This window comes from Crotalus tigris, unplaced genomic scaffold, assembly GCF_016545835.1.
Source record: "Crotalus tigris isolate CLP2741 ecotype Arizona unplaced genomic scaffold, ASM1654583v1 scf7180000024281.4978605, whole genome shotgun sequence".
NCBI classification, from domain to species: domain Eukaryota; kingdom Metazoa; phylum Chordata; class Lepidosauria; order Squamata; family Viperidae; genus Crotalus; species Crotalus tigris.
The window spans coordinates 2,981,579-2,994,758 of record NW_024100453.1 but is presented as its reverse complement, the minus strand read 5'-3'; the positions used below and the strand labels follow the sequence as shown (position 1 = coordinate 2,994,758).

General features: G+C 39.0%; 1 protein-coding gene across 15 annotated transcripts in view; it reads right to left on the bottom strand.

Annotated features, from left to right (window-relative positions):
• The window catches only part of EPB41L1 (erythrocyte membrane protein band 4.1 like 1), a 185,176-nt gene extending 176,583 nt beyond the window's left edge, over positions 1-8,593 (bottom strand). For 3 of the 15 annotated variants that reach the window (XM_039323696.1, XM_039323689.1, XM_039323702.1), the window contains exon 1: positions 7,869-8,376. The gene's annotated coding sequence lies outside the window, so the exon portion shown is untranslated. Of the gene's footprint in view, positions 1-5,690; positions 5,935-6,895; positions 7,189-7,260; positions 7,311-7,868; positions 8,378-8,401 lie in introns of those variants that run through there. The other 12 variants (XM_039323697.1, XM_039323692.1, XM_039323698.1 and 9 more) reach the window with 10 other exon arrangements.
• Positions 8,594-13,180: the final 4,587 nt, after the last annotated feature.

Below are 13,180 nucleotides of genomic sequence, written 5' to 3'. Positions count from 1 at the left end.
TACCTTAAACAAAAGGTATTGTTTATACCTTAAACAAAAATACCTTAAACAAAAAGTATTGTTTATACCTTGAACAAAAATAACTGAAACTAGCAGGGTAGCCACAAGTAGTCCTTGACTTAAGACTAGTCATTTAACATTCATTTGTAGTTACAATGGACTTCAAAAGCTACTTATTACCCATATTTAAAGTTATGACTGCCACACCCTCCATAGTGACATGATTGGCACTTGGCAACCAAATTGTGTTTATGACTGGTTCCATGATCATCTGATCACAATTTGCAACATTTTGCTTTCCAGCAAAAAAAAAAAAAAAAAAAAAAAACACCCCTTCATAAAGGCTTTGCTTAATGACCACATGATTCATTTAACACCCATATGACTCGCTTAATATCACAGTGACCTCCTTTATGACTATCCTAAAAATAAGCTAGTTGCATGGTACCTTAACTTACGGCAACAACTTGCAACTGAAATTCCAAGCTCCAATGTGGTCCTAAACCAAGAACTATCTCCACCTCATCAGATTGCCTTTTGAACAATGATTATTTTTGTTTGTGACCATGTCTACTGTGGCAACCATTTCATGAATATGGCTATAATATCCTCCCAAAATTCCAAAAAAGCTGGAAATTCCTGCAGAAATTAACAGAGAGATGGGATTACTGTACCTGCTAAGCGCTCATTTGGCACTAGCCAGCAGACTAAAGAATTAGATCACCTGAAGAATTCACTTATGTCTTATTTGTCAAAATGAAATTCTGAACAGAAGCAACACTTTTAATGATCTAAAGTGAGGCACAGTGTTAAATGCTTTTATGGGATGCTATGTTACAAGTAGTCCTTGACTTGCAACCATAATTGTGACCAGAAATTCCATTGCTAAGCAAGGCAGTTGTCGAGTTGTGTCAGATTTTATGACCCTTTGGCTTCAGTTAAGTGAATCGCACAGTGCTCACTTCCCCCATTTACTTTGCTTGTTGGAAGCTGGCTGAGAAGGTCACAAATGGTGATCACACAACTTCAGGTTGTGTCATAAATACATGCTGGATTCTAAATGCTCAAATTTTGATCGTGTGCCCTTGAGGGTGCTACAATAGTTCTAAATGCAAAGACTATTCATAAGTCATTTTTTTCAGTGCCATGTAACTTGAAAGGGTCGCTAAACAAATGATTGTAAGTCAAGGACTCCACTCAAGAATTGTACAATATATAAACTAACCTATATTGTGGCTAGTTTACATTCCTGGGTACACTACTAAGGTCCTTAAGAATTGGAAGCATTTACTTTGTTATTATGACTTATTCATGCATAAGGTATTTCCATTTTTTTTTTTACAGATACTTTCATAGAGAATGTCTTGGGAACCACATGATACAGAGGGAATCTAGATATTTTTGCTATCCCAAAAGGATTTCCATACTTCTTACTATGCAGAAACTCAAACAAATACTTGGGGGCACCGTTGAAGTACTGTTTCATAAGATGAAAATAATCATTGGTCTCTATTCTTTAAAAAGAAAGCTGACCTAACCATCTTCCCTCCAACTCCCTGCCTACATGCACATATATCCCTTCCTCCACCACCCTGCTTCTACAAGCAAGCATTTATAAAGATTAACATTGGGGAGAACATTGTTTGAGCAGCCAATTCTCTTTCTTCTGCTATACAATGGAAACCCACAGACAGACATATTTACGGCTGCTCCATAAATCTAGCAGATGCATATTTGCATTTTCATATAATTTTGCGCAATGGCAAACTTTAAAAGCAAGTCACAGATTTTCAGTAGGGAAAGTTTTGTCTACTTTATGTCAGCATTTCAAAAATCATCCTAGAACATGGGGCTCCAATAGCAATTGTTCATTTGTATAAGCAAAGTACAAAAGGCAATAGCAGGTGTAAAACATGGTTTACTTTATTGAGCTGAATGGAGAAATCCGCACTGTATATCAGAGTACACACAGGGTTCTGGATTTGGGCCAATACCGCTGAATTAAAAATGAATTTGCATCCCCAAAGGAGGAGGAAATATAACAACATCTAAAAGAAACACAGTCTAGAGCAGGGGTGTCAAACTCACAACATCACATGACGTATTGTGACTTTTTTTCCATTGCTGGCAATGGGGTGGGTACGGTTTCGGCATGATGCATCTGGCCCACAGAGTGGCAGTTTGACACCCCTGATCTAGAGTTCTTCTTTAAAGTTACAGCATACCAATGAATCCATTAGTGATATTCAAATACATGCCCAAATATAAGAGTACAACATTATCCCAGAGGCAGAAAAGAATTAACATTTTCATTTCACAAAAGGTAAAAAGTAAAGGCAAGGTTAAATCATACAGCTTGCCAAATTCAAAGAAAGAGACCTCAAAGCCAATGCCTATAGTACCATAACTTCCAACCCTCTAGCTGTGACACATCAAGAGATGTTTTCCAAAGGCTGGAATCATAAGTATATCTGCAAATGACATTTATAGTTTAAAATAATGTGGAAGAAAAAAAATGCAAAGTAGCAGTCTCTTGCCAATGAGTCAAATGGACATGGCTAGCAATCGCAGCTTTAATCATGGCAATATAGTCTCACTGAAATTGATGATGCAAAATTCTACTTTTCATCAGGGGAAGTCTTGGGAAACACCAAGGTCAATAAAGAGAGGTGCATAGAGATCACTGCTGTTCTGCACAAGGAGATGAAAAAGGAAGATACTCTAATTCTCATTTCTTAGAATCAAGGGCTTTATCAACCAGCAAGTTGTACAAACCAATACAAAAGCAGCCTGCAGAGAATCCGGCATCAATCCACCCCTTCAAGATGTATGCATACTCATTGCAGCAGTAATTATTGTGAATGTGTCATCCCTATTTATAGAATATGTCTGATTTAATGCCTCCATTACTACCCAAACTTGCTGTTAAAGCAATAAATGGAACCCAATTGCAGACAGAGCTGAGAAATATTTTGCTGCCATCAATAGTCCCACTGACAAAGAAGGCAAAAGGGAAGCACACACACTACATGGAAATATAAATCTCTGGGGAAGAAAAAGCACGAGTAATGCTTACTGCAGCAGCTCCTATTCTTCATTCACAACAAAAGCAGTGAAGGCAAACAGGGACAGAATTAATTCCATACATGAACAAACTATACAAATGCCCTGAACAGAATAAGGGGGGGGGAAGTATGCATTGGGAAGATTTCTGAGAATCTATGTGGTTTATATATTGACTTTTAAAAATAGATATACTTGTATGTTGCCCAAAAACATTGCCATAGAGCAGACATGTCAAACTCATGACATCACATGACATCGCGTGACGTATCGGAACTTTTTCCCCATTGCTGGCAATGGGGTGGGCGTGGTTTTGGCATGATGCGTCTGGCCCTCGGGCCGGCAGTTTGACACCTCTGCCATAGAGGAATTAGGAGTGACAGGTAGAATAATCCAGTTGTTTTGTACTACAGCTTCTGTTGTTTCCACCCAATGCAGCTAACAAACCTGCTTAAGTACAGTAGAAGCTATAGTCTGACATCTCGGTGCCTACTGACTGTGAAAGGCTCTTTCAGAGCAGGCCTGTAATATGAAAAACTACCACCAAGGAATGTCTTTATCAAACAATAGTATGCTAAGAGTGGAATAGTCAGAGAGCTGTACCTCAAAGTAAAAGCAATGCACCTCCAGAGATGCATCTACAAACAAATACACTGGCTCCAAATTACCAGTGGCAAGTAGAAAAAAATGACAAGATATCTACTTCTGAACGTACAAACTATAACCAGATTCTTTTCTTCACCCAAGCAGTTAAGTGTTAGCTGTTCCATAGACCAAAAAAATTGTTACTACAAAGAGTGTTACAATAAATCCTTCTTGCAAAACAATATTACACCACCTGAGAAAAAGATGGTACAATAACTATTAGTTTTCAGAAAAGCAAGTTTTAAAAAAGGAAATGCCATGTGATCATTATATCCAGTAATATCAAAGACACATCAGGCACCATTTCCAGGTGAATGCATACCTCTTAACGAATTGTCAATTCATATCCTTTTTTTAAAAAAAAGCTTTTCATAAGTCTTAAAATAAGCTCATATACATGAAAGGAAAATGAGAATCAAAGACAAAGCTAGCAAGTAGATAAAAAGCAATCAAGCCACACCCAAATGCCCACTCAGATTGCAAATTGTAGCAGTTCACAAATAAATGATGCTGAAACCAATATTTCTGGCTAATTGGAAGACAAGAGAAATATGTCATCTTCATTAATTTAAGCTGGAATCTTATGCACATTTGTACTAAACAAAGCTTATTTTTAATAGTTATATATAAAAGATACTACCATACATGAAAAATATGCAGTAGAGTTTTTTCTGACATATTTTGTACAGATAACTGCCCAAACTTATTTTTTCATGATACTATCTTGCCTGTAGGAAAGTGTCTCAATGATGGTTTTCCAAGTCAGTTAGGAAACTTTCTCTTAAAGATATCAGCTCTTAAATCTGATCTCAGATATTTAAATCTGTATCTTCCTACTGCTGAATCAAGCTGAGACCATCATATCCTCACATTAAAACAAACACAAAGACCCCTGGAGTGAAGATACAACCTTAATCATAATTAAACATACTGCCTACGGCAAACAAAGTTGCAAAAACTACAGATTATGGAACTTGATGAAAAAGGAAGGTAACTAGTTAAAGAAGTGAGATTTAAAAAGGCATGCCTGCCTTTAATCTTTCATGGTATGCTATAATAAATTTGGTTGAAACCTTAGAAAGTACACAGCAAGGAAAATGTTTGAAATGTATACTTCAATCTATATTATATAATAAAAAACAAATGTATTGTAAACATAAATGTTAAAGGAGGAACTTCAGAGTGTTCATCGAACATACAGTTCTCAGGAATCCACAGAGCTATCACCAGAATCCACATTTTAATATATGAAGAAACCAACAAGAAAAAGAATGTAAGGGGACCCCTCTCAATATTCTTTATTTAACCACTGATGCAAGCTACACTTCTGAAAATCAGCAAGCCTTGTGTTATGCTGAATCAAGGACCGAAGTGCAACTTCAGTTCAGCAATATTACCACAGCTAATTTTCCTGCACACATATATACACATACATACCTAGTATACTAGCACTGATGATGTTACCTAGTTTGGGTAATGAAAACATCTGCAACCTCAGAGAGCATCAAGGATCCCCCTCATACCTAGAATTAATGCTTTTCTCTATTTACATAACCTCAGGCATTCTAAAACACAACATCCAAAAGTCACAAGTCCTTTTCCACATGATCGCTTGTCATGACAACGGATTCAGTGATTCAAATTCCTTTGCAGATCTTTTGTAGGTTTCATTCTTTCCTTCTTTCTTCTGTACCATGAACTGCATCAGTAAGAGGTATTTTTTAAGAACCATCATGCACAACATCCATAAAAAATAAAAACATTTACAGGAGAAACAATTGAGAATACATTCACAAACACACTGCAGAAAAATCTAATTTCTGTCTGAGGGCTTAGAGATTTAGGTCTCTTTAAGAAAATAAATGGAGATCATCTAGAGTTCAATAAGCTCATAGATACAAGATGGAGCCTCTGGTGCTTCAAATGGCAAAATGCAACAGGAAGAGAGGAAGGCATGAATTGCCATTTGCTAAGCAACTTACCATTTTCTTTCTTCACACAGCCCAAGCCTTCAAATGTGTTCTCATGTTACACAGTGAGTAATCTTACTAGAGCTCATCTGGTGGTATTGCATTCATCAACTCACATATCAAAGAAAGATTTCTAACTGTATCTCTGCTTTATATGGAACGGAGGCTGAAGCAAAGGAGTCAGCAGTTTTCTATTTCAGTGGACAGTGAATAACAGGAGCTGGCACTTTTCCTGTCCTCTCTTCCTTCTGTAACTCTACAATAATCAGAACAATCATGAATAGACCCTGGCTTCTACATCACTGGAGCAAATCATTAAAAAATAATCCTATGCATATGTATAACTAGACATATTATGTACAATAGAATTTTTTTTTCACAAGGATTTCAATTTAAGGCTGCACTCTTATTGGAAAGAAAATGAATTCAATAGGGAATTACATCTGAATAAGCAATCTGAGGTTGCCTTAAGGTTACTCTAATCTTCATCAATCTTAGTGTTGCTCTGTATCCAAACGAGCTTTCCCTTTAAGGATTTTACAACCAAAAGAACTTCCCAGGGCTGTTAATATTTAACAAACATTACAACCGATGTTCTATTCAAGCTCTGTGAGGAGGGTGACCATTATATTATTTAAAGGGACCACAGAATTTCCCAGAATTAACACCCTAGCTATCCATCAAAAGTATACAAATGTCCAAGCAAAAACATCCAACCTTAGAAAAACCGTGTTCGTTTCCAAAACGGGAAGATTAATCGAGAACGTGGCTGAAAGCTCTGGGGCAGATCACAGCTGCCCACCGCGTCCAGCAAAGTGCCTGGAATTTGGGCGTGGCAGCCAAGCTCGGGTTCACATCTCTCGCGCTCTCAGCTACAGAAAACGAGGAATCCCCTTCCAGTGCTAACAGACCTGGAAGCCACCCGCTCACACCTGCCCGACTATCCAAACACAAGGAAGAGATACATACACAGCTACACTGCCCAACGGAGGTGGCCCGTAGCCTCTTCTTTAGTTCGGCTCAACGAAAAGCTATATAGCTCACATCTAGAAAAGTAGCCCTGGACTCTTTAAACCTTTTTCAGCATCAAGATCAAGTCTCTCCTCACCGACTTCAACCCCTGAGTTGTCAAGACCGGCCTCGCATTATACACGGGAGAGAGGGTTTAAAAAAAAAAAACAATGAAAATTGAACGCCACTTGGGCACAGCTCCGCACCTTTCGAAGATTTGGAAAAGAAACCGTGAGCAACCCCAGAGAGATGCAGCTGCAGGAACAAAACGCGATTTGCCCTCTGAGCGACTTTCTGAGAGAAAACTCGCTGAAGCCACCAAACAGCTGGCCCGCTCTCTCTCGCTGGCTTTCTTTCCAACCCAATTTGCCTCTCAGCTACTCCAACTCCTGCCTAAAAATCTCCAGGTTTAGAGGCTAGAAAAACACGAATTCAACAGAGGAGGAGGGGAGAAAGGCAGTGTTTCAATTGTCAAGAAAGGCGGACGGGGAGCGGTGGGGGGGGGGGGAGAGAAGTTCAAGCTGACTTTAAAAAACAAAAGGTACTAAAGATCAACAGGGCACAAGTACACCTGAATGCCTGGCCGCGATTCTCCTTCTCCACCCCATTTCCAGCAACCGGCAGCCAATGAAGGCCTGAGTCGCGAGGGGAGAAACAGCGCTGATTCGTCGCACGGAGGAAAGAAAGAAACACACCCCTCTCGGGAAGGGAGGAACATGGGGGCGCCGTGCAAGGCGAAGGCGTCGAGAGATGAAGAGCTGGAGGGAAGCAAGCGGGGGGGGGGTCGGAACGTGAACAGCAACAGCGATAATAAAGATGGGGACGTCGACGTTAGCTGGGAAGTGAGATGGAGCAGAGAAGCTGAATTTAGGAAATTGAGAGGGAAAAGGCGCGGGGCGCGCGGGCAGAACCCCCCCCCTTCTCCCGCGCCCTCCCTTCCCGCGCCGCTTGCGAACGCCGAATTCTACCGAGACCCTCCACGTGATCTCGCAGCCTTGTGAGCTCCGGCGAGACCGCGGCTCCGCACAGTTGGGGCGTCTACCGATTAGCCCGTCGGACGCGGTGGGAAGGCAGGCGAAGTGAGAGGAAAAGGGAAAGCACAAGGCAGGAGGTGTCATATGGGGGAAGGGGGGAATGTCTTCGGGAGATGAGAGGGGAAGAATCGACGCCATGGCTAACCTTTTTTCTTTTTCCCCCCTGAGTAATCCGGAGTCAAGACGTATCGCTGGCCGAGGAGAGGTTCATCTGGCAAGGACAGTCAAAGGCTGATCCTAGCCTCCTTGCAATACAAAAAAAAATAAAAAAAAATACAAAAAAATAAATGGAGGCGGGGTGGAACAATGCAGCGCCTTGCTTCCCTCGTTTCCCCCCCCCGTTCTCCTGGTGTAAGGGGGGGAGAAAATCGCCCCCTCCTCGGAAGGCGGGGGTGGGGAGGGGGGAAAGCAAATAATAATAAGCTGCAGCAGCAGTGAGTGAGCTGGAAGGCGGGAGGGCTGGGAACTCAGCGAGAGAGGTACGTCATGAGCAGCAGAACCAGCCTCCGAGGGAGAAGAGGAGGCGGGGGTGGTAGGAAAAGAGAAGGATCGTCTATGAAACGAAACAGCCACTACGCGAGCTGCAACCGCCAGGCTCTAACGTGAAGCGAGCCGCCCCCGTGAGTGGTCGCAGTCAATCACGGAGCAGCCCGCGAGCCTTTCCAATTTGCAGCCCACCTGTTTACAAACGAAGGGCATCCGAAGCTGCTCTGTCCAACCCTTTCAGGTGGTATCCCAGGTGAAAAGCAAGGAAACGTCTGTCTATGGGGTCATAATTCGATTCCGGGCTAATCCGGATTGCTTCCTAGTAGCTTTTTTTTCCCCCTTCCAGTCAGAGAGATGGAAATCTTGTAACCCCGCCCACAGCAACGCCCGTCTCATTGTTCCGTAAACCAAGGTGAGTGCGCGGCACGCCCCGAAATCACACACCGTCCTTGGCTGCTGAAGTCAACGTCGGATGGGAAGGGTGTAAAGAAACAGGTGTTTCCAGCATGTGGGCGTCTTACAACGCTGCATCTCCGAGATTGTATTCGGTTAACTATCCAGTCGTCATATCTTTCATATGGCTTTTCTCAGTACGTGAAAATCCCCTACTACAGCGTCTGTAACAATTGTATGAAACCTCTTGAGTTATTTCTCGTTTAGGGATTTTTAAAAAATAAAATAAAACAGGACATCTATAACGTAGGGAGATTGTGCCAGTTCAGCACTCAACTGAAAGGGAATGGGTTTTCTTTCCAAAATGTCAACTGCTGAAGATTTATCACAATAAAAACTGAGACAAGCAAATGTGATCATTGCAGCCATTCAAAGAATGTTCAGATTTAGATGTTATACTTTTTTACATAGTTTGCATTCTGTCTGCTTAAAGGTAACACAAGACTCACCACCATCCCTTATTTAGTCCCTGCTAGCAATAGTGATTAGTGGACATGAATATAAATGCACACTGAAACATTGGCATTAAATTTCTTATCTTTCAAAATGGGCAGAAGCATGTTCCAGGTCTAGAGTTTTTAAAGTGAGTTCAGTCTAGAAGGGAAAAGTATTTCATTCAGAAAATACAATCATACCATACAAATGTCAATGGTCTCCATAGCACCCTTAGAAATGCCAGTAAAGAGCAAAGGCAACTGAAGAGCGTGGGCAACTGACAGCTGTGTGACAGCTGTAAGTCAGACCATGTTTATGTGGCATATGTACCTATGATTAAATCAGTTTCCTCAGTTTTCCCACTTTTCTGGGATAACAACATGCTGAACTGTGCAATAATCAAATAGGCTGGATTTGCATAACTAAAATATAATTTAATTGTTTGTGTTCTGTGTGTTGTGTAAACACAGTCTCTGCATCACAAAGTCAATGCAAAGAATTGGGTAAAAGCCAGGGATATGACTATGAAATACTCCTTGTCATACATGCATAGGGGGTTCAGATTCTCCCTAGTTAGAGTCTGCAAAACAGTCAGAAATAACTTGGATGGCCATTAATTCAAATTCACATTGGAAATAATTTTCCTTTCTCAAAAAGATGGTTTGCACAGTTTCAAGGACATCTCAGGAAATGTATACTGGCCCGTATAAGAACAGATTTGAAATACTGCTTGGAATCAAAGCATTGCCTACGCCTATTCTCAGATATAGATTGAGAAGGTCTACAACAACATGCAGGGAGCTTTGATCTTAATCATCAAAGTTTCCAAAGCTCCACGGCTTGGAATACAAAGAAACACTGCTCGGAGGGTGTAGTGAATGCTTTGCCTGTATGAGAGACTTTGAATTTTCCCTTATTGCTGAGGAAGAGTACAGCTTGTGTAGCTGCAAGCGATTTAAATAGCTTGAATCCATATTTACAATATAGGATTCTAATAGGCCTTCAAAACAGTCCCCATTTTTATACACTTAACAGAATGTTATAATTTTGATTAATGCTATGTTCTATCTATCTATCTATCTACATTATTTTATATAAATAATTCAAAGCAGCAAACATGCATACTACTGGTCTCTTCTTCTGTTTTCTCCACAATAACAAAAATCAATCCTCTGAGGTGGGTTGGGCTGAGTGAGTGACTGGTCCAAAATCAGCCAGTCAGCTTTCATGCCTAAGGTAGGACTAGAACTCACAGCATCTTGGTTTCCAGGCCAGCACTTTAACCAGTATGCCAATCTGGGTCTCTTTTGCATTAGTTTGAATTCATTTTCATGTATGGCATTTTATTTCATTTTTTTCTAAGAAAATTTTCAGGATGAAAATATTTCTGGGTTTAAAAACCACTATTCAAGCAGCTCATATTTTTATATGTAAAATAAGTTATATAGCAAACAATTTTAAACCCAACAAAAATACATGTTAGAACTGAGGTACCATGATAACTTGTGAGGAAAAGATGGCCATGCAGATGCAACATCATTACATGTATTATAATTGTTAAGTGATGCAACTGAATTGAGATCTCAATCTTCCTTTTGCCTCAGGCTCTTGGTAACAGGTTGCAGCCAGTGCTTCTGCTCTGGGGGAATAATGTTAAATGTTTCCAACATCAAAAAATGAGCTTCGAAAAGATAAGTTTAGAAGAATTTAGTTTCTGTATGAGATTAATGTAAGGTATAAAACTGAGAATTTTTCCTAACACTAAAGCTTTATGACTGAGAACTGAAAAGAGTTACAAAGGGCAAAATACAGAAAAAATGATAGGGTGATGCAGATTGTTTTCAGAAAAAAATATTATGAATCATCAGTCAAGAATTTTATTCTCACTACACAGAACCATAAATATGGATAGTTCAGTTATTATCATAATCAACAACATTGGTTTAACATCTCTAAGTACTATTGCTATACAAATTATCAGTTATTTCAATAAGACATTCGTAAGCAAATTGTGTGTCATTGTGAACCCAAGCTTTTTCTATTGTCTTTTAGTTATACTTTAATCAACTGGTGTACACTGGGCAAAACAAGCAATGATTTGTACATGTAGACATCTGGATAATGCTGCTTCATATCTGGCAGAAAGTGAATCAATCAGTAAAATATGAAAATGCTGTGATACCACTAAGTCTGATTTTAAAAAGATATACTTAAAATGAATGACAATTTAGTCCTGATCAAAAGTTGGGTCTGGAGTTGCCACTTATGCTACAACTTCTGACTTTACGTCTAACGAGGATAGTTTAACCAACCCATACATTTTATATAAGGATGAATGTAAAAGAAGGAGAACATTGGAAAATATTCAACTTAGTACAAATTGAATTACAGTGGTACTTTGGTACTCATCATTAATTGGTTCCAGGAAGTGTGGTAAGTACGAAAAACAAGTACCAAACAAATTTTTCCCATAAGGAATAATGTAGTGAGTCACAAGGCAGCCAATACCAACATGTTCTACGCTTGTGCATTGAGTACCAAATAAACAATGAGCATCGGACAAAATTTTCACGTCAAAATGTGTTGAGTACCAAATTCAATGAGTTTCAAAGCAGTTGAGTATCCAGGTACCACTATATGTTTATGAGACAAAATGGTTATATCTGAACTGGGCCATTGTCTTTTTAAATACACTTGTTTTTAAAGAATACTTCTAAAAATGCAAACTATGGATATGACCCCTACATACCTTGAAAAGATACATGCATCAATAAATTGTGAAGGTTAGCTCTGCATACTGCAATATATAAAATGCACCTATGCTCAGAGTCTATTGATTTAACCATTTTAAAAAATGGGATCTATAAAGATACTTAATGAAAACTATCATTTCTACTGGATAAACAATTTATTATTTGAAAGAGCATCTTAAACATGTGAGTTGAGTAAAGCAGACAATGAATGGCAGCATCGTGGCATTAAATAACCTTTCATAAAGGAAGGCTGAATTAAAGCACAATTAAAAGCCATATTTTAAATTCATCATCAGTGTATTTACTTCTACGATTAATCTGATTATTATATAGCAATGACATATGAATTTCATAGCTGATAGGTAAGGTTTACATGTTTTTGTCCCTAATTTATCTAGGGCTAGGGTCTTTTAACTCAAATATCATTGTTTTTAACAAATAAATATATGAGGAAATATTTGTTAATATACAAAAAATACCCATAAATTCTCATCTAGCATCATATAAGTGCAGCCCTGTTTGCACTAAATTACTGTTTTGTACTTCTCTTCATTGGTCGCAATAATATGGAAGTTGTTTATCAGTGAATAGTAAAGGAAATGGATTACATGAATATATCCAGTTGGAGAACCATTTTGGTGGAGTGATTAAGGCTAGAAATCGGGAAACTGGGCATTCTAGTTATGCCTTATGCACAAAGCCAGCTGGGTGACTTTGAGCCAATCATTTTCTCTCAGCCCTAGGTAGGAGAGTAACAAATCACTTTTGAATTCTTGCCAAGAAAACTACAGGGGCTTTTTGAAAGCATCACTATTTTTTTTTTTAAAAAAAAAATCCAGTTTAATATAAGCCAGGTGGAATAGACCAAGGACCTATCTACTGTAGCTATTGTTCCCATAGAGATTTATGAAAAGTTCACAAAGAAGATATCAGAGATCATCTTGTATTTACCATAGATGCAAACTGTTTTCCATTGTGTCAATACTATTGGAAAATACTATTTTACATGTGTCAAAGAACCACAATTAACCTTAGGCTCCCACATAAGTAAAGATTTTTATTCTATTTCCCTCTGTTCAAATTTCCACATCGATTCTCTGAGTGGTGAGAAATTCGGTATATTATATAGGTTTAGTTTTGCTGGAAAAAGAGTTTCCATAAAACAAAGTTTATTTACACATATATGCAGTTGAAGTGTTAATTGAAAGCACTTTGTATTAATAGTCCAATCAATATCTCAAAGGTCAGGCTCCCAGATAAGATCTTTAAGGAAATATTCAAAAATGTTGTTGCAGATCTCAGTCTTCATCTTCTGACTCAGTGTTTTTCA